The sequence below is a fragment of the Choristoneura fumiferana genome, chromosome 4 (assembly GCF_025370935.1).
Source record: "Choristoneura fumiferana chromosome 4, NRCan_CFum_1, whole genome shotgun sequence".
NCBI lineage: Eukaryota > Metazoa > Arthropoda > Insecta > Lepidoptera > Tortricidae > Choristoneura > Choristoneura fumiferana.
The window spans coordinates 14644350-14664732 of NC_133475.1; positions in this window are offsets into that span (position 1 = coordinate 14644350).

Sequence of the window (20383 nt, forward strand, 5' to 3'; positions counted from 1 at the left end):
TCCAGGCATAGTCCATATAGTGACTACATAAATGTAAATGTACACAAATTTTCGTCCTTGCTACGTTTACAATATGGTGCAAAATCAATTGAAGTTGTTAATCCCTCATAGGTAAACAACATAAAACTATGATTTATTTTGCAAAAGCATATCTAAATTAGCGAGGCCTGGAAAAGGGTTAAAATGACATCCATTTTATCATTTACCCAGAAGTAATCAAATCATTTCATCAATCAATCATTTGATCAAATCCCTGAATCTGTTTACTGAAATGACGAAATCAGCCAAAAAAGGCAACTCGTTTTTCAAATAAACTCGCGACGTCGACACGTTTAGTGATATGATAAAGCCTCTCTGTAACATCATAAATCATAACATGGTATAGGTAAATCGATCTCTGTACTGGTTCAGTGAAATTACATATACTAATTCTTATTACAAGTTTTTTTTTACATGAAACTGACCGAGATTGACCATATCTTACCTCATGTTAAGTGCAGATGAGGCCAAAGGTGTATCTCATGTACCTAGATGTAACATTTTACTCTCCGTTTCGTTCGGATCTACGACGTAAAGCCTTCTTATTCGGAGCGGAGGCCTGTGCTCAGCATACATATGTGTATACAGTACCTACACAGGCTGGGATGAGATAGGTACAGTATATTTTTGTTTTGAATTATAATCCAAATTGACCAAGTTTCATGCAAACTTCAACCCTCGTTTTAACCCCAGGGTTCCGCTGTGCTGTGCGTTGATCGATCAGTCAGTGAATCGGTCGGTTAGTTTATACATATGTTTACATATAATATATAAGTACCCACATAGGGAAGGTAGGGGAGCCGGGCGTCAATTAACAGAGGTAAGTATTAACAAGCGAATTTCTAAGAAACTATAAACAGCACGTCACTAGTGATTCCTAAAATTTGTCCCTGTGACAGCGGTCTACAGGTTGAGACTCGTCAGTCCAGCTCAGTGCACCGTGGGAGTGAGTTTTGTGATGTGCGTCTATTTTGGCCAGGTAACGAACTTTTTTCAGCTAACGATTTTTTGATTTAAGTATTGAATATTTGATTCCGCCGTAATATTTTTTTTTCGCAGTAGCTTGGTTATTCTTAATAATGTTACATAACTTTACTAACGCTAAAGTACACTATTTCGTAATTACATTTTTTTTTATTGAAAAGGTATCCATGAGGCTAAAATTAACAAAACATACGGGGCTAGTATTAACATGTTAATTCTTACCCCGTATGTGGGGTTAGTATTAACAGTATATACCTTTGGATTCAATTTCTGGTTCCGTACCCGAAGGGTGCCCAACGGGACCCTATTACTAAGCCTATGCTGTCCGTCCGTCTGTCCGTCCATCTGTCCTAACTTTAAAGAGCTGCTGCTGAGCTATATTCACCACGGTACCTAATTATTTATTTATCTTAAACGTTACAGCATGAGGACTAACAACCAAGCACCAGACCAGCTGCAGGACTAAGCACCAGAAAATCTGCCATACTCACCGACACACCGGAAAAACAAGCAGTAGAAGTGATAGAAAATAACAGAAATTTAAAAAGAAAAAATGACAGAATCAAGACGATGGAAAGAAAAAAAAGCAAGGTAAGGGGTTATTTAAAGAAAATAATAAAGGAAAGGGCAAAGAAAAAGGTAAAGGAAAAACAGCTAAAAACGGAAAACAAAAGGAAACATCACAAGTGGAAAAGGCAAAGAAAAGGATATTGGAAGAAAGCAGCGACAGTGCAGAAGATGAATATTTCTGTAAAATTTGTGGTGTCTCATACAATGAAGACACATCTGGTGCAGTGCATCTTATGCAAGCAGTGGGCTCAGTCCGGATATATCAGAGGCAACACTGTTTCATACATTTGCCAAAATTGTGATTCAGACGATGAATATGATTAAAAATTGTGATATATAAGTGAACATTGTGATTATTGAAAACTTACATTGCCTTCAATAATATAACAGTAAAAGTAACTGTTAATAAGAAATCATTCAGATAGTTATTTGTTGATTTTTGTTATTATATAGAGAGGTTTTGTTTGGGTTTCTTTCTCTATATACTATATCGCTTTTGCAGGCACAAAGTGCTATATTATTTAAGCCTAATATTAATTGTATTGCTTAATAAAGAAATGTCATTGTAAGTTTGCGTTTCTTTATTTATAGAGGAAAATACTTACAATGTTAATTGTTGCCCCTTTTGTTAAATTTTACCTCGGAACCGTTAATTGTAGCCCCGATCGCGGGTAAGTATTAATTTCTGACTTTCCTAAGTAAAATCGACTTTTTTAAAAAGGTACCAATTTCTTGTCAAATTAAAACCAACGATATGGTTATTGAATAGTTTGGACATCATTTGACACAAAAATCATTTCAAAATGTTTAGGCGTTTTGAAGCTACAACTGAAAATATAAATTTTGTTAAGTCGCACCCCGGTCTCCCTACATATTCGTCATTTTTGGCACAAAACAAATTAAAGATAAATAGGTAAAACGGCAGGCTACATAACCTTTTAAAATTTAATTTTAAGTACCATGCTAAGGAAAGTTATAAAATTTCAGTTTATATAGCACCAAAAGCTGTTACCAAGACTATAAACAGTTGCGACAATAAGGTAGGCCATAACTGTAATAACGTACTTACAAGTAAGTACATACTTTACAATTCTAAGCATTTATTAGTTTCACTCTGAATGGGACAAGTTATCGCAGCGCGCGCCACATTCTCGCCCAAGTTTGTTCATCTGCTTCGTACAAAGTTTCGCCAAACTGCATAATTTCTTCATATGGAAAACTTGTGTTTTCTCATAGTTAGGGTCCTGTTGTTTGAGATTAAGGCTGAATCATGTTAAATATTTATAAGTAGCAACAAATATAAAAGTAAAAAATTCGGGAAGCAAATTTGAAAAACACTTACTTAAGCAGTTTCGGATTCTTTAGGCCCATTTACAATTCAAGTAACTGCCTACCTGCTTAGGACATTATACGTGAAAAGGCTCTATTTTATGCATTGCTAGAAAAGTGAAAAACTTAAGTACCCAAATGACCTGTTGTATGTATTAGTTACGTGTCCGTATAGACAGGACGACGTTCTATAATTCAAAAAATTACTTAAGTTCCATAGTATAAATATTGTGCACTAACTACTTAGTACTTTCAATAAGTCATTTACCTACTGAAGTTGTTCATATATTATGTAGGCACAGTTAGCATTAGTTCATGTAACGACAGTGGCGTAGAGTGGGTATCAGCCGTCCCGGGAGCAAGAAAATTTTGCCGCCCTCTTATTTAGGGTACCTAGTCATTTGGTAGGTGCGACATTTTTTTTTGTTATGGAATTATCATCATCATCTCAGCCTATACACTCCACTATGGTAATTTGGATATATTTAGTAGTAACTCGTGCATTTGCTTTTGAAAATCATTATTTGGTGAAGTGGAACTGATGATGAAGACCACAGTTGACCATCGGAGTTACTACGAGTACCTACTCAGTAAATTTATGCTCATCGTAATGCATATGGTGAAATGGAACGGGTGGTGAAGCACCAGGACTCCTCAATAATGAACGTCTCTGTATCGGGAAAAACAATCTATTGTAAAAGGTGACCAGCAGTTGATATTAAACTATTGTATCTTAGATTATTTACACTAAAAAGCGTGAAAAAAATTTTTATAACAAAAAATTTAACCGACTTCGAGTAATTGAAGCCCTATATATAGTTATAGTATGTAGGTGAGGTAGACCGCTAGGTCCACTCCTGCTGGCTCGTGCTGAGGCACCGACTTTAGACTGGTAGAAAATTCTTTTCATGGTTTTTTGTAGTCGGTTCAATTCTTTGATATAATTTTTTTAGTAGATTCCATCGAACTGGGTCATAAAAGCGTTTCCTTAGTCTTGGATACTGGGCAAAGAGCGCCAATATAATCCTGCTACTATTTTAACCGTTTAATTGTCACTGATCCTTTTTGGGCGTGTCTATCAGACAGTTTCATGCGTTAATTTATCGGATCGCAATTTCAATTAATAATAATAAATTAAAGCGAATGTGTATGGTAGTGTTTTGTTTGGTTCCGTTCGCGATTTTTACAGTTCCGTAGCCAATGGAACAGCCAATGGCAAAAAAAATTTTTAACGGTTACTTTTGTTTTTGTATTTGTACGAGTACCTATACCTAGGAAGATTTCTAACTTCTTATCTTCAGAGTATAATTGGCCGCAACTTCAGATTTTATCTTTAAACTGCAGCTGTAAAATGAAATTTGTATGCATTTTGTAAGTTGGCAGCGAGTGTTCGATTCCACCGACACCTGACTTGGCGTGTAGTGCAGCCTCGTTACCCCGACTGTCGATTTCCGATATTAAATTTATGGGAGCTCGACTACCCAATGTTATTCCCGCATTTCAAGATTACGTCGTGAAATTTAAAGGGGATAATTGTGTTAGCGTTATCAAAAGTATAATCGTGGTGGTTTATTATCCTACTTGAAAATCCTATTATATTGCCATTAGCTTAGCCAAGTCCAAGTTGTAACTGAGAACAATTATTTGTGTCGTTGAGTAGGGACATACCTTAACGGCAAGTAGGGATTTCGCACATAGTTCGTTTTTCAAGGGTCAGGCACGGCATAAATGAGATCATCCAGTGCTTGTAATGTCTTTGAATTTATTTTATTTTATTATTTATTTTTCTGGGCCTCTATGGTACCTTACCTTAGTAAATAAATATATTTGTCTATAACAATGTTTATTGAATGACTTAAAATGCCATTACGACACGGTTCTGCGGTAGCCTAGGATTGAAACGTTACATTACATTCTGAAAATATCGTGTCGTGAAGAAAGTCATAGAAAACACGACTACGAAGTTATTTTACGATAAGTATGTGACTTGTCGTGTGTACAGTTATTAATCCAAAAACTAGAAATTATAGCGAAAGTCAACAGTGAGGCGTGCTTTATATACCTACTCAGGAGGAAGATGTCCATAATCTTTGTATTCAGCAACCTAAACACACCACTAAATCCGATTACGAGAAATGCGGATTCTAGCTATAGATTCATTAGGGTCTTAATTGTTATAGTTCCAGATATAGGGTGGACTAAGTTCGAAGCTAAAGACAAACTTTCAACTGATAAGTAGTAAGTTTGAAGCTAGTAATCAACGCTTAGTTGTGATTACTTAGTGTGTTGATTAGGTAGGTACTAGTAAGAATAGCTGGTATATACCTATAAGTATGATAATTGATGGTAACAATTGTCTTACGTTGCGTAGCCGAATATTTAGTCACTTAATTTATGTTTTTCTATGTATTATAATTAAATTAAACTCTTTATTGTACAAAATGAAGTAGGTAACATTCACAGGAATTTATCAAAAAAAATATGTAAACAATAGAAATATAAACTGAGCGGCAAAAAATCCTGGCTCTCAAATGTATGCAGTAATATGTAATTTTGTACCTTTGTAGTGGGCCAAATTTTTTGCCACTGAGTATAGTTTAAAAAAAAACAGCCAAGAGCGTGTCGGACACGCCCGAAATAGGGTTCCGTAGCCATTACGAAAAAATAAGTAATATTTTTCTAAGGATTTCGTATTTTATACAGAATCTTCCAAGTTTAGGTATATTTTATACCTTAGGTTGCTATTTACCCATAAACTACTAATAATTCTCAAGCAAACTTAGCTGTTATAGTTTTCCTTGAAAGTTTGATATACTTACTACCATCCTGAATTTTTTCAAATTTTTCCACGCACCGGTTTAGATTTTAGAGATGGGGGAAGCTCGAGTTTAATGAAAATTTGCACTTTAAAGTTGAATATTACGCAAACATATCTGAATCGAAAAGTCGTCTTAGCAAACCCGTAATGGTTTTAACAGACCTATCCAACGATACCCCACACTATAGGGTTAGATGAGAAAAAAATCATCCCCACTTTACTCTATGGGAGGTAACCTAAAAAAATTTTTTTTAAAATTTTTTATTTTACCATTTTGTCGGCATAGTTTATATCCGTGCAAAATTACAGCGTTCTAGCATTGATAGTCCCTGAGCAAAGCCGCGGACGGACAGACAGACAGACAGACATGGCGAAACTATAAGGGTTCCGTTTTTGCCATTTTGGCTCCGGAACCCTAAAAACTAAAAACTCGCTTTAATGGTAAACATACACGAGCATCAGATCATCATCATCCTGCATCCATCAGATCTTGCATAGTATTCTAGGTCAAGGTGCATCCTAAGACGTCTTCTAAATTTAGTATGACAGTCCTAAGGTAATAAATAAATATCGGGACAATTGCGACACCTATCTATCTAGGCCCAAAACAGCTTCGTGTCTGCGACATGTATAATGTCAACACGCCATTATCATGCAAGTCATCTACATGTTAATATATAATATGTTTCGCACAGACGTAGCTGCGGTGTACAATAGGTAGCGAAGAAGGGAGAAATTATAGTAGGGTAGGTACATTGATGTTTAGTTGATCTACGTGTATTAAAATAATAAAATTAGCAATTCTGTTTCCAACTTAACTTCGCGAAGTTATAATATGAAGAATCTACAAGAGTATTTAAAGATGTTACTTAGGTATAATTAGCGAAAGTTGGAAACCATCGAAGGAGCCTTAATAGCGATCAAATGGCGGTGTTTAATCGTACCACGCCACGACTTATAATTAGTTCCAAATGAGTTTAATGACAGTTTTGCATCGGATTTAAGGAATTCGCGTCTATTTCTTAGTAGAGTTTTAATAAAAATTCTTTTGGAAGTTTTTTCCGGAGCTCCAAGCTTCCGCTTGAGCTGGAATTTGGCATTGGTACCTACTTATGTAACCCAGTCCGGTGATACTAGAATAATCTGGTAGCGGAATTCTGCTGGTACTCTTCGATGGCCCTTTTGGGTGGAACTCTTCGATGGTTAATGGCATGGACTTGAAACTTTGTATATACGGATAGGTATGTAGTTTGAATGACATTGCAACATTATTTTATAATCCACGTAAGACTTCAAATTGGTGCACTAACAATGCTTAATTGTTTTTGGGTTCCCTTTATATTGCATAATATCGATTCTCCGCAATACATTTCGCATAACAGGTATCTCATAATTTTTTTTTGCCGAATGATACTTTTGCATAATCATAACTTTGCATAATTATCAGTTCGAATAATAGTCATTTCTCAGAATATTAAATAGTAGAACATTAGTAGCGCCGATTTTTATATAGCATAATGGCATAGCAAAATACTAGTTTGGACTATTGTATTTTCATGGAATTTTAAGTAGCGCTGACTTTAACATGGCGTAATGACATAGTTAAAGGAACTAACAGCTACCATAAGAATGGGTTAAGGTTAAAGTAAGGCCTGCAAAGTAAGCGTGCTGCAACAGGAGCAGGCAAAGCGCCAGAACAGAATAGCAGCTACATAGTAGGTTGGGTTAGGTTAGAACTGCGACCACAACAGCGCGCGAGCCGAGCGAGTGAAGCGAGCGTACCGCGGCAGCGGCCGGCGAAGCGCCATAATCTTACTGCTGCCAATAAAGGTTAGTTAGGTTAATATAGAACTGCAATTAAAACAATGCTGGGGTGTTTTCAACGCTTCACCATTACACTGAGCCAGTTTCAGATTTACAACCGTAATGACACATAATATAATTGTTTTTGTATCCTTATGCAAAGTAATATTTTGAGATATGTCTTTCTGCGTAGCAACTATTCGAACATATAAGTATTATTCGGTTTAAAACATATAAGTATTATTCTCATCGATATTATGTGATGTTAATATTCTGCTTTACAAAACTATGAGAAATGATAGTATGAGAAAAAATACACGCGAAAAGTAATTCGGTGATATGATGATTCTGCTCAAGGTTGTTAAGAGAAACGAAATTATGAGATTCGATTATATGCAACATATTAGTGAACCATTGTTTTGCTGTCAGAATCTATATCGATATTTCTATTATTATGTGGCCGAATCGTCTAGGTAATTTTACAGAGCTACTTTACTTAGATGTTGTCTATGACTTTTCTAATCCTTGAGTCATCTCAAAACTACAGTTTTATAGCAGTAGGTACTAAGCTTACCTATTCACATTAATATTTGTTAAGATAAAAGGATAATAGTTCCAATAATACCTACCTATTTATCCGAAAACAGTCTAGACTTACTAAAGTAATAAGACTTGGGATTAGGGCGAGCTTGTCGTTTGCATTGACTTTAACTTAATACTTAGGTTCAATAATCCTCCAATTCAATGGATTGAGTTTCTTTTGACGCTACAGAAAGAAATACCACTTAGCAATTTCCTGGGGACTAAAATAAAGTAAAATCCTTGGAACTTTCTAATGGATCAAACGTTCAAAGAGTCTGCTATACGATTTCCAACTAGGCAACGGACTTGTGTTGGATCGGGGGGGGGAATTGGTCGGGGGGGCTACTACGAAAATCGAAGTTCGTATTGTACCGTCCCTTTCACTCTCGTATTTATTAAATGATATTATTATTATTTTGTACCTCGTAGTATAGGGTGTAGGCCTGATCATACCTACTGTGGTTAATGGTGCCACTAACTGAGGTACTGGATTGACGAGGAACTGTAACGATACGGTTGTTCTCGAAACATGGTCAGCACGTTGGTACAGTAACCAGCACCAATATCTGACACAACAAGCGTGCATAAATATCTGATGCGACTCTATTTCTAGGGCCGGAAGGACGTGTCAGATATTTTTGCACGCTCCGCTGTGGCAGATATTAAAGCTGGTGACTGTGCAAGTAGGTATGGATCCGGTACATGTGAAACGCATTAGTTTTAAATGAAAAGGGAATTATTTCAGCGATAAAACGTCTGTGAAATTCATTTTCCGTTCACGAAGAGGTTTCGTTAAATGAATTATGTGGACGCGTAGTTACGGCTCATGATTTATTATCTTAATTTGTTTTGAAAAAATATTAGCTAATATTTCGATGCAGGAGAAGCCGTGTGCTTTGTATTAAAATGAAGACTGTCATTTATGTCAAAAACTCAACAACGTAGGTAATAAATAGTAGCTTGATAAACAAGGGTTGTAAGTGATCAATTACACCCAATATATTTAGGCGCACGAGCGAGCAAAGCGAGCCAGGGTGCTTATAGTTCGCGGGTGTAATTGCTCATTTACACTCGAGTTGAACACTACTTTTCATCACAAATGCGAGGAAATAGAGAAAAAAAACCGTTATAAATGTATATACGCAATTTGTAACAGAGCGGAAGAAAATTTATCGCGCCAAAATGGCAAAAACGGAACCCTTATAGTTTCGCCATGTCTGTGTGTCTGTCTGTCTATCCGTCCGCGGCTTTGCTCAGAGACTATCAATGCTAGAAAGCTGTAATTTTGCACGGATATATAAGTAAACTATGCCGACAAAATAGTACAAATCAAAATTTAAAAAATAATTTTTAGGGTGCCTCCCATAGACGTAAAGTGGGGGTGATTTTTTTTTCTCATCCAACCCTATAGTGTGGGGTATAGTTGGATAGGTCTTTTAAACCATTGGGGGATTGCTAACACAACTTTTCGATTCAGTGATTTGTTTATGAAATATTCAACTTTAAAGTGCAAATTTTCATTAAAATCGAGCGTCCCCCCCCTCTAAATCTAAACCGGTGGGTGGAAAAATTAAAAAAAATCAAGATGGTAGTAAGTATATCAAACTTTCAAGGAAAACTATAACGGCTAAGTTTGCTTGAGAATTATTAGTAGTTTATGAGTAAATAGCAGCCTAAGGTATAAAATATACCTAAACTTGGAAGATTCCGTATAAAATACTAAATCCTTAGAAAAATATTACTTATTTTTTCCGTAATGGCTACGGAACCTATTTTGGGCGTGTCCGACACGCTCTTGGCCGTTTTTTGGCGCTCGCGCTCTTTGGCTTTGGCACATTCAGCGAGCATTGGCATCATGCCAGCATGGAGGTTTGCAGGTAAGTATACGCATTACAATCTCCTTCTTTACCAGTTCGTGAATACAAAGGATCCGATTTTTAAATTTACTTACATCCCTAAAGATGTAAATCGAATTTACAACACGGATTTCAAGTTAAGTGCAACCTATACTTTCAGAGCTTAAGTGATGAAAATACATTAATCATGAAGGTACCAGTGTTCGTACGATAACTGGTACGCGATTCGCGAACATGGCGATTTAACACTGCCCGAAGAAAAAAAGTGTTGGGATGGGTTCACATTGTTTCAGTGCGACAAAGATCTCAATGAATGTGGCAAAAAAGCTTGTAAAAACGGAACTCACGCGATTATTTTGCAAAACGTCACTTTTTACAGATTTCCGTGAATTTCGCTGCTTGTATATTTAGTTCGTGGTTTTTAATTTGTATTTTGTGATTAAGGCACTATTAATATGAAGCTGATAATAATAGTTTAGTAGGTAATATAAATAAAATATAGCGCCCTCGAACGAATTTCATTGAAATCTTTGTCGCACACTGTAGGGGAGAGTGGGGTAAGACGAGGTCCTTAAGGTTTGATAGTAAATAAAATTGACCATAATGAGTTTTATAATTTGTTTATTTTAGGTAAATGTACCATATTACGGTATATTAAGACGTTTCCTACTTTGACTGAGGATTTAAAAAAAAATACGAAGATTCTAGATGTAGTAACTATTTTATTTTAGGGATATGTCTTTTAAGTTGGATGTAGGGTATTATTTTACTTCGTAGCTTTTAATTTATAGAAATAAACGTTATTTCCTAACGCTAAACCCTTACTTTGCCCCTTATTCCGTGATAAAATTTGGCTTTGGACTTAATTCCGGGAGTCGTTGTACGTAATTCCGTGCTACCTTTAAAGTTCACATTGTTCAAGCATCTATCAAGATAATTGAATTAAAATAATTTTTAAAATGATAATTAAAATCACGAAGTAAATAAAAAATGTATTGCGTGAATTGGAGGAATTGGAATTGGAGGGGGAAATTTATTATATTCTACTAAGGTAAGTAATCTAATTAAAATGACAAAATGAAAACCATGCTTAGTTAAATTTATTGATTCAACTTAATAATTTGAATATATCAAATAATAAAATAACTTCTAGAGCAAAAATAAAATTAGATTTTGTTTGATAATCACATTAAAGTATGGTAGTCACTGTCCCATTATTTACATCTTAACGACTTTTGAAGTGTTTCGGCGTATATAATGGATGAGGCCATTTTTACCTGAAAAACGGAAAAATAATATATTATGTATGTATTATATTATATTTATATATATATAACCCATGCAAATTTTAGCTTTCAAGTATTAATGATCAGATCACTGAGCTAAACCGTGGACGGACGGACGAACGGACAAACGGACATGGTGGATAAGGGTTCCTAGTTGACTAAGGAAGCCTAAAAACAGAATGGACCCCGCCCCATAGTATTTAAAAAAAAACATAATACCGGAATAAGAGACGTTAGTAGGTACAAAAGTCGTGCACGAGTCTCAGCACGAGCCAGCAGGAGTGGACCTATAGGTAGTCGCCTAGCCTAACTCACCTACGCACTACATATTGGGCTTCAATCACTCCTACTGGCTCGTGCTGAGGCACCGACTTCAGACTGGTAGAAAAATATTTTCATGGTTTTTGTAGTCTGTTCAATTGTAACAGAATTTATAACAGAAAAACCAATGAAATTAACAGATAACAAGATAATAATAATGGCATAGTTATAATAATAGCCGATTTTGGCTGGGTTATGCAAATAATTTAACTTTTTAATAGTACCAACATTACTGCCGAGGCCGGGAAAAAGCTATTCGTGGATGAGTAGAGTTTGACGGACGAAGCGTAGTTGAGGCATGTATAGTGCTTTTCTCCAATATTGAATGCGAGGAAATAAAGCAAAATTGTTAAAATATTAAATTAAATGCTTTAAAAAGTTTTTTAAAGTACATGGCACGACTCTTAATGCCATTTCATTAGAAATAATAATGTAATTTAAACTTTTGTACTATATCAATAAAGTATCACTAAATTACGGTTTAAAGTGCTACTACTGAACGCTTTTTTAGTTAATTCAGCCATTTTCTTTTGTAACTAGTTTTTCGGTTTTAATGTGCTTGAACTCGAAATATAAAAAAAAACAGTGATACTGTTCGAGACTTTTTTAAAGACGCTGTTCCTAAATTAAATATCTTAGACTAGGACTTAAAAATAAAAATTAGAAGGAATTTTGATCGTCAGGCTGTTTAGAAAGTTTAGATTGACGTACGTAAAAAGTAAAAAACTGTAGGTATAGTAATGGAATTTCATGCAATTTCAAGTGATTACAAGTGTTTTTTTTTATGTGGCAGTCTATAAGGAAGAACTTCGTGTACGTGTGTTCGTGTTTGCGACAATTAGGCGGACATTTCCAAGCATATTGGAGAAAACACTGTTTCCGTTCGTAACAGACTTCTATAAATCGCGAGTAGCTAGCCGGGCGACGCGACGCTACCGAGGCAGCCTAACCCGTCCCTTGCGTCCGCTCCACTGTCACCTCTGCACCATTTATAAGTACAGCTAGCAAAAAAAGTTACACTAACCTAGCTTAAATTTGTTTTTTTAACCCCAAAGCAAAAAGGGGAGTGTTATAAGTTTGACGCTAATGTCTGTCTGTCTGTGTTGTTCTCAAACAGATGGACTGATTTTGATGCGGTTTTTAGCTGTTTTATTAAAATCGGTTCAGCCATTTTTGAGAGAAACTTCAATATCTTTCAAATGAAAAGGTAAGGGTTTTCAACATAGGTAATTAATACGAGTTCTTTTTCTGACGTTATTTGTTGTCATCGGAGTTTTTAGTATGTACAAAATATATATTAAGTCAAATCGATAGCTGAAAGTGTTGTTATATTTTGAAAATATGAAACCTATAACATATAAATTTAAACGAAGCCTAATGAACACAAAAATAAGGTTAATATTGTGAAATATTAATCTACATTTGTACTCACCCAACTATTTGCTTATATATTTATGTAAGCCTCTTAGGATTACATAACAAGACTACAAACTATATTATTATCTAACTATACCATTTCTTTGCACCGTTACTTGCCTATATTAGTAACTGACTGTACCAAATTATGGTCATTAGATTAACGTCTAAATCTTTGGGTGTTAAAGAAAGTTCTGTGAATAGTTAGAACTAGATGACTTAATTATCTGCTTCCTGAAGACAGTCTGGCGCGTTAGACATCAATATCTAAAACGTAGTAATTATATGGTATCATAATTATAAGGGAAAGTAACCTATATTGAACCGGCGCTTAAATTGGATCGGTTATGTATTTCCACCAAATTACTTAATTTATTTACATTGGCAACAAACACTGTTGGTAGCGCCGTCATCGCTTCACTTTTTGGTTGCAAGTGTAAATAAATCGTGTAATTTGGTGGAAATACAGAAGTGGTCCAACTTAAGCGCCGGTTCAATATAGGTTACTCTCCCCTACAGTGTGCTAAAAAGTCAGATGCGGATATTTTGAGGAACGATTATTTGCATCGTTGTTAATTAGTTACAATTAAATTAAATTAAAAAAAAACAGAAAGTTAATGTTCATGCAAGGATCGATTATTTTTGGACAGAATTTACAGAAGGAGAGGCTTTAAAGAGGCCACATCGAATGTGAAAAGAAAAACGAATAACGTTTCCCATTCTCTTATAATTACTTCTTTGGTTACGAAAAAGTAGGTTACCTACATAAATGACCGATGAATTAAATTTCATTTATTTCAGGATGTAATTTGTAATTGCTAATGCATTGATAAAAATAGATAAATACTCCCAACATTAGCCTCGAAGAAGCTCGGCGTGCTCAACAAGATCGAGACAGTATTTCACTCCGGCCCACCGCCTCCAGCTTTATAAGGCGCAGGTTCGCCCACGTATGGAATACTGCTCTCATCTGTGGGCAGGGGCTCCCCAGTACCAGATTCTCCCTCTGGACCGCATAAAACGGAAAGCGACTCGAATAGTCGGCTGACAACGAGTTTCTGCGTAGATATGTAGCTTCACTGTGCATCCTCTATCGCATGTACAACGGGGAGTGTTCCGAGGAGTTATTCGGGTTGATCCCTGTCGCATCCTTCCGCCACCCCACTACGCGGCACACTTCCATCCTCACCATATAGATGGTTGGCAGTCTTCTACTGTGCGTTTTTCCAGAAATTTCCTGCCTCGCACATCAAAGCTCTGGAATGAACTTAAGCCTGTGGTATTCCCGGACCGATATAACCTTCAAGCTTTCAAGAAAAGAGCGTACTCCTACCTAAAAAGCCGGCAACGCACTTGTGACTCTTCTGGTGTTGCAGGTGTCCATGGGCGACGGTAATCGTTTACCATCAGGGGATCCGTTTGCTCGTTTGCCCCATATATTTGCAGGTGGTAGGACCTTGTGCAAGGTCCGCCCGGATTGCTACCACCATCTTGCTTGCTAATCCTGCCGTGAAGCAGCAGTGCTTGCACTGTTGTGTTTCGGTGTGGAGAGTAAGATAGCCGATGAAATTACTGGCACTTGAGGTATCCCATCTTAGACCTCTAGGTTGGCAACGCATCTGCAATCCCCCTGGTGTTGCAGGTGTCTATGGGCGGTGGTGATCACTTACCATCAGGAGGCCCACTTGCTCGTTTGCCATCCAGTCGAATAAAATATATATATATATTACCATAAAAAACATATTTAAGACTTTGAAATACAAACATAATTCATTTATTTTTTGGGCTTTAAATATTTGTTAGCATTTTTTACCTTGTAAAACATTTTCCGGCGTCCGTAAACGCTTGGGGATTCAAGATCCAATATCAAATCTTTATTGCAAACAATACTGTCAGTCTGTAAACAAGGCGTATAATAGCATTATCGAGTTTGTAAAATTTGTATGTCTAATGTCTATGGTTATCATTTTGCAAATTCATAAGTCCTAGTTATACTTTGGTCCAGGATATCTAAGACCGAGATAATTTTAAATAAGTTTGGTGGGTAATATGCATGTATACGAGATATTTCGACGCAGTTGCATAGTACTTAATTGCATGTAAAGGTAATGGCAGTCTATATCCCCTAACAATCAACTATATCTTGTGTGGTTACCCGTAAAAATCATTAAAAACAATTATTACAATATGAACTTATTTAAATATGAGTTATTAGGAACGATGTTTCAGAAAAGTGCTTACTTTTTAGCGTGTTACGAGAATCGACAAATATGTCCGTGAGCTATAACTAATTATTTTTTCATGCCACTGCTCGAAAATGTGGCCATAGATAACCTAAATCTAGTACACAAAACTATTTATATGTACATTTAACAGCTGACTCATTTATGGCTCGCAAAACATGACAACAATGTAACACATTACGGTAACAGGTCGTATCAATATATTTATTTCGTAGTACGATACGACTTTATAGAATGTACTTTAGATTTTTTTTCCCGGCGTGCTGAAACGACAATCGGACTAATCGAAATTAAATTGACCAATGAGAATCATTTATGACTTTTATGTTATTTTTTCTTAAACGTCTTATTATAATATGCACATAATGCTTTAATTTTTTTAAGTTTGAATAAACGCCACAGCGTTAACTTTTTAAGCCTCCTGCACACTGCACTGGCTGAACAGCCAGGGTGATTATGCGCGAGTATACATCCTCGTCATCCTGGTCGTGCTGCCGCAGGTCGGACATGACGAGGCTGACGTTTTTATTTTTTAAATATGTGGTATTGGGCACTAAAAACGGACTCGTTTCAAAAAAATTAGAAAAACTTAAATCGGCGGGAGCAACGCAGTCTTTTGATTGTTATTGTATGTTTTGTGATTGAAATGTTTTTTAGGCCGTCGCAGTGGTCGTGAAAATGCACAATGTTTAGTCTCGGCCAAAAGTGCAAGATGAACTCGACCTTCAAACTAACTCGTTCTATTGCTTACTTTGCAGCCTCTACATTGTAGAGTCTACAACAATGTACTATTACTACTCCGACCACAAACGCCACACTACACCATGGTGGTGTTTTTTATTATTATTTTTTACTTAACCTTAAATAGACACATATTTCGATTTTCACAATCCTATGTAGCAAGAGAAGTACGGCACGTAAAACGGAAAAAGGACATTATCCATATTCACTCATAAATACGGATTTAATGCCCTTAAATACAACATTTCCGGAAGAAATGTACAGAAATTTAAGTACCGATGGTAAGCATAGTAATATCCAAATTCTCTTAAAGCAAGATTTCTTAAGCATCAAGTGACACAAAGACAAGGCTCAGAACGTTTTTGACGAGCTCGGAACGAAGACGTTGTTTCTTTAATCGAATTGAATATTATATCACTCTCTCCTCAAAAACTCTGCATTCACAAACCTTTAATGGAATTTGAAACGAGCTTAGATAAATTTTGCAACGCTGTAGTATAATCGAACATTGTAACCAGACTTTGGGTATATACAATCTTACAATAACGTTACTTATAATGTTCGGGGGATAACGAAGGTAAGTAGTCAGGCGTTTCACGGACTGTGATGGATGAGACAGTTTATTGAAAGCAAATAAGTAAATACAAAAAACCCTAAGGATATATAAGGAAAGCCGATCTTTCGTCAGCTGAAGTTTTCGTACAGAAATTTGTTGTTGCTAAACAGATGTTTGATGCTTACTTATGCTTCAAGGTAGGATTCCGATGTTGGCGACCGCAACCTGCGACAGCGATACACGACCGCGACTGGGTCGCGCGAGTTCATAAATACATAAATACTAAGCAGCGGGTAGCGTGTCGCGGTCGCCAAAATCGGAATGATACCTTTAGCTATCATAGTTTCAATTACACAGAAAATTTCTACGAAGTACCTAAACTTGAATGTGTTATAATACCTATGGTGGTTTTCTAATGAGAGAGTGGGCGTTGTATGTCGTTAAAATTATTCAAATTGTTTTACATATTATGTCGGTGGCCGATTATAAAATCCGCCAGATCACGAAATTCCTAGGCATACCTATCGTGAAATGGCGCCATTTCATAAATTAGCTAAGGGACATCCGCCATATCGTTAAAAACTCACCGTTTAACGACTTGCCGAGTAACATTTAGGCAGATCATGAAATTCCTAGGCATATCATGAAAAGCCGCCATTTCATGATTTGGCCAGTTTAGGCAGATTATGAAATTCCTAGGCATATCATGAAACGCTGTCATATCGGTTCTGGCACTTCGCCGGCCGCTGCTGCGGCACGCTCACTTCGCTCGCTTGGCTCGTGCATTGTGGTCACAATTCGTACTAACCACTCCTCGCTTCGCTCGTCGTACCTAAATTTTTCTTTTTTTCGGCATATCACGATGTGCCCGGTATAGAGCTAGGAATATCGACGAATGCGTTGCTCTAATCGATCTGCCGTATCGTTTCTCAGGCACATTGTGATATGTCTGGCCAACTTTTTGGCATATTATGAAATGGCGTCATTTCACGATATGCCTAGGCATTTCGTGATCTGGCGGATTTTACGATCGGCCGCCGGCATATATAAGAACATGGGAATAGACTCTCAGAATTGTAAGTTGTGCAACGAAATTTAAACGGAAATGCATTTGCGAACAGTTCTAAAAACGCAAGCAGGTTGTGTAAATCAAACTAGGTATGTACACAGTTTCGTACATCGCACTTCGGTTCTTTTGTCGGCTACCAGCCTCAATTAAGACTTTTCTCCTAATATTTAATTCAGAAACCGCGGGAACAAGGAAAAATGCTACAACGTCAGAGTATGAAATCCAGACCTTAAAATATTTAAACCGACTCAGAATAAAAACGACTTTTTATATATCGAAACATAATTATCGCTTTTTGGAACGCCAAAAGTTAAAGTGCCAATTAAGTGGAATTATTATTGTTGCGTTGGTAAAAAATATTAAAAAGTTGATTATTCAATAAGGAATTATAGATCTCAGAGTTTTATGAATGTAGAGCTACGATTATTTGTTGTTAAAAACAGTTTTGGATCAAATTTCTTTTTCGTGTCTTAAGTAGAGATGAAAATTTATAAACACTACAAAATTGTAGACGTCTCAAAATATTTTCCTTGGAGGAAGTATTACTTATTCTCAAGCGAGTCTCAATGTTTTTTTATGAATTTCCCTACAATCCTGCTTGCACTGTGTTTCGGCGTTTAGAGTAAGACAGCCGGTGAAATTACTGGCACTTGAGGTATCCCATCTTAGGCCTCTAGGTTGGCAACGCAATGTTTATGGGCGGTGGTGATCTCTTACCTACCATCAGGAGACCCACTTGCTCGTTTGCCATCTAGTCGAATAAAACAAAACCTGGGTATTTATTACAAAGTCTCATTTAGTAATTAAATGAATATCACTGAATTACTAGTCCACATGACCCCTCAATATATGAGTAATTTTCATGCTTTTCCAAACACTAGTTTTTTTTTTCTATTCTGCATACAAATATTTGGATAAAAACCATCACTCGGGTACCTATGTGTAGGTATATCATTCTTAATTTAAAAACAAATCACCTATGTATTTTGAAGATTATACGAAAAGCTAAGTAATTTTTTTTGCATTAGAATGTCCAAGGGACGTTTTAATGGGCATCAAAAAGAATTCTGGCATTTTAGCAATTTCCAAGTTACTCTTTTGAACTGGAGTACGAAACTTAAGTTTTATACATTTATAACCGTATGCACGGTTCTCGTTGGGTGGTTCGTAGCTCGACTGAAATATACAGGGTGAGTCTGCCGTAAACTGAGCGTGAAATCACATCTCTGTTGACTGTTTGAGCTTGACAAAAGGAAATCGTTCTTCCCCTGGGGGTAATTGTCTGCAGTCGACACTATGATTTTTCAGGCTTGGGAATTTTAACGCGTCAAAGAGAGTTTTATGCTTTGTAATTAAGTGTTAATTATATACAGCTGAACCTGTTACTTTTAAGCCTTGAATAAAGAATGTCTTTGCAAAAAAATTTAGAGGCAGATTTATTTTTGATCTATGTAGAGAAATAAAAATCGTATGACTATCATTGATTGATATAATCAATTTCCATCGATAGTATCGATGACTTCGCCGTCCCGGATGAAGAAGATACTTTTATTAGCCGTTCATCATCATCATCATCATCATCATCATATTAGGTGTACCTACGAGGTCCACTGTTGGACATAGGTCTTCCCCTTAGCTGTTGTTCGATAGAAAAGATGAATGGTTGTGGTTAGATAGAATTACCTCTTAATTAATCTTAATTATTCGCTCTACTAATTAATTAGAAACCTCCCACCAGTCGCATATTAGCTAAAGGCGTTGTTTTCCAGGGTGCACCGGCCAAGATGCTATTTTCCACCCTTAAAAGGGAATCGCAGCGCTCGAGCTCACTAGGAGGTTATCCAACTTGCACTTTTCCCGATTACACGGTTATTTATTTATTTACGTAAATATCATAATAGTATTCATGTTGGCATTTATACCTATGTCAAACGGGTCCCGAAGATAGGCTTATAAATGGTTCCCACGGGATAAGCCCGTCTGCGGAAGGATATTTCTTAAATAGTTTAAGCTCGTTACACTATAATTTATTGAATCAGGCGTTACTTCGCGGAGGTCCATATCAATGAACTAAATTAATTTATTTGCTCACCCACGACCTTACGAGTATGATAATTAAGTTTGTGCGAGATAATCGTGTTCATGCAGTTCCTCCACCTCCACACTGTAAAAACACACACAAATCTCACAAATACATCTATCACCACCACTACAATACATTGACGCGTTTCGAACTCAACCAGAGCTCAACTTCAGAGCAACACAACCGTACACCATACTACCAGATGTTAGACTAATAAACCACAACAAACGTTTTAATATGTCAATGTTACTCCCTAAGTACCCACCTATATTTTTTTTAAACAAAACTATATATCCACAACATATTAAGAAATTTTAATCGTCATCGGTATGTGCCATCATACTGCAAGTTCAACCTGGGTTGTAGGTAACATCCCCCTTCAGAAAGTCGACTTAAAATAGTATTTAACACCCTCTTTTAGATTTTGTTTAGTGAGGGACAAAAGAGAGTGCAAAAGCATAAAACAAATCACAAAATGCCTTTTTCGAGCAGCTGGAATAAAAAAAAATGTTTCGCTGTTGCGTCGAGTAATCAATTGTCCCCGTCAACACTGCCACAGGAATACAGGATGTATTCAAAATATTTACGGTCGACATAATTCACGCAGATACCGCGCAAGTCGCGAATAATACGCGTCGTCAACAGGCAGGCGTAGGCGTTGAAAAAGCAAATTTTTAGCTGACCCGA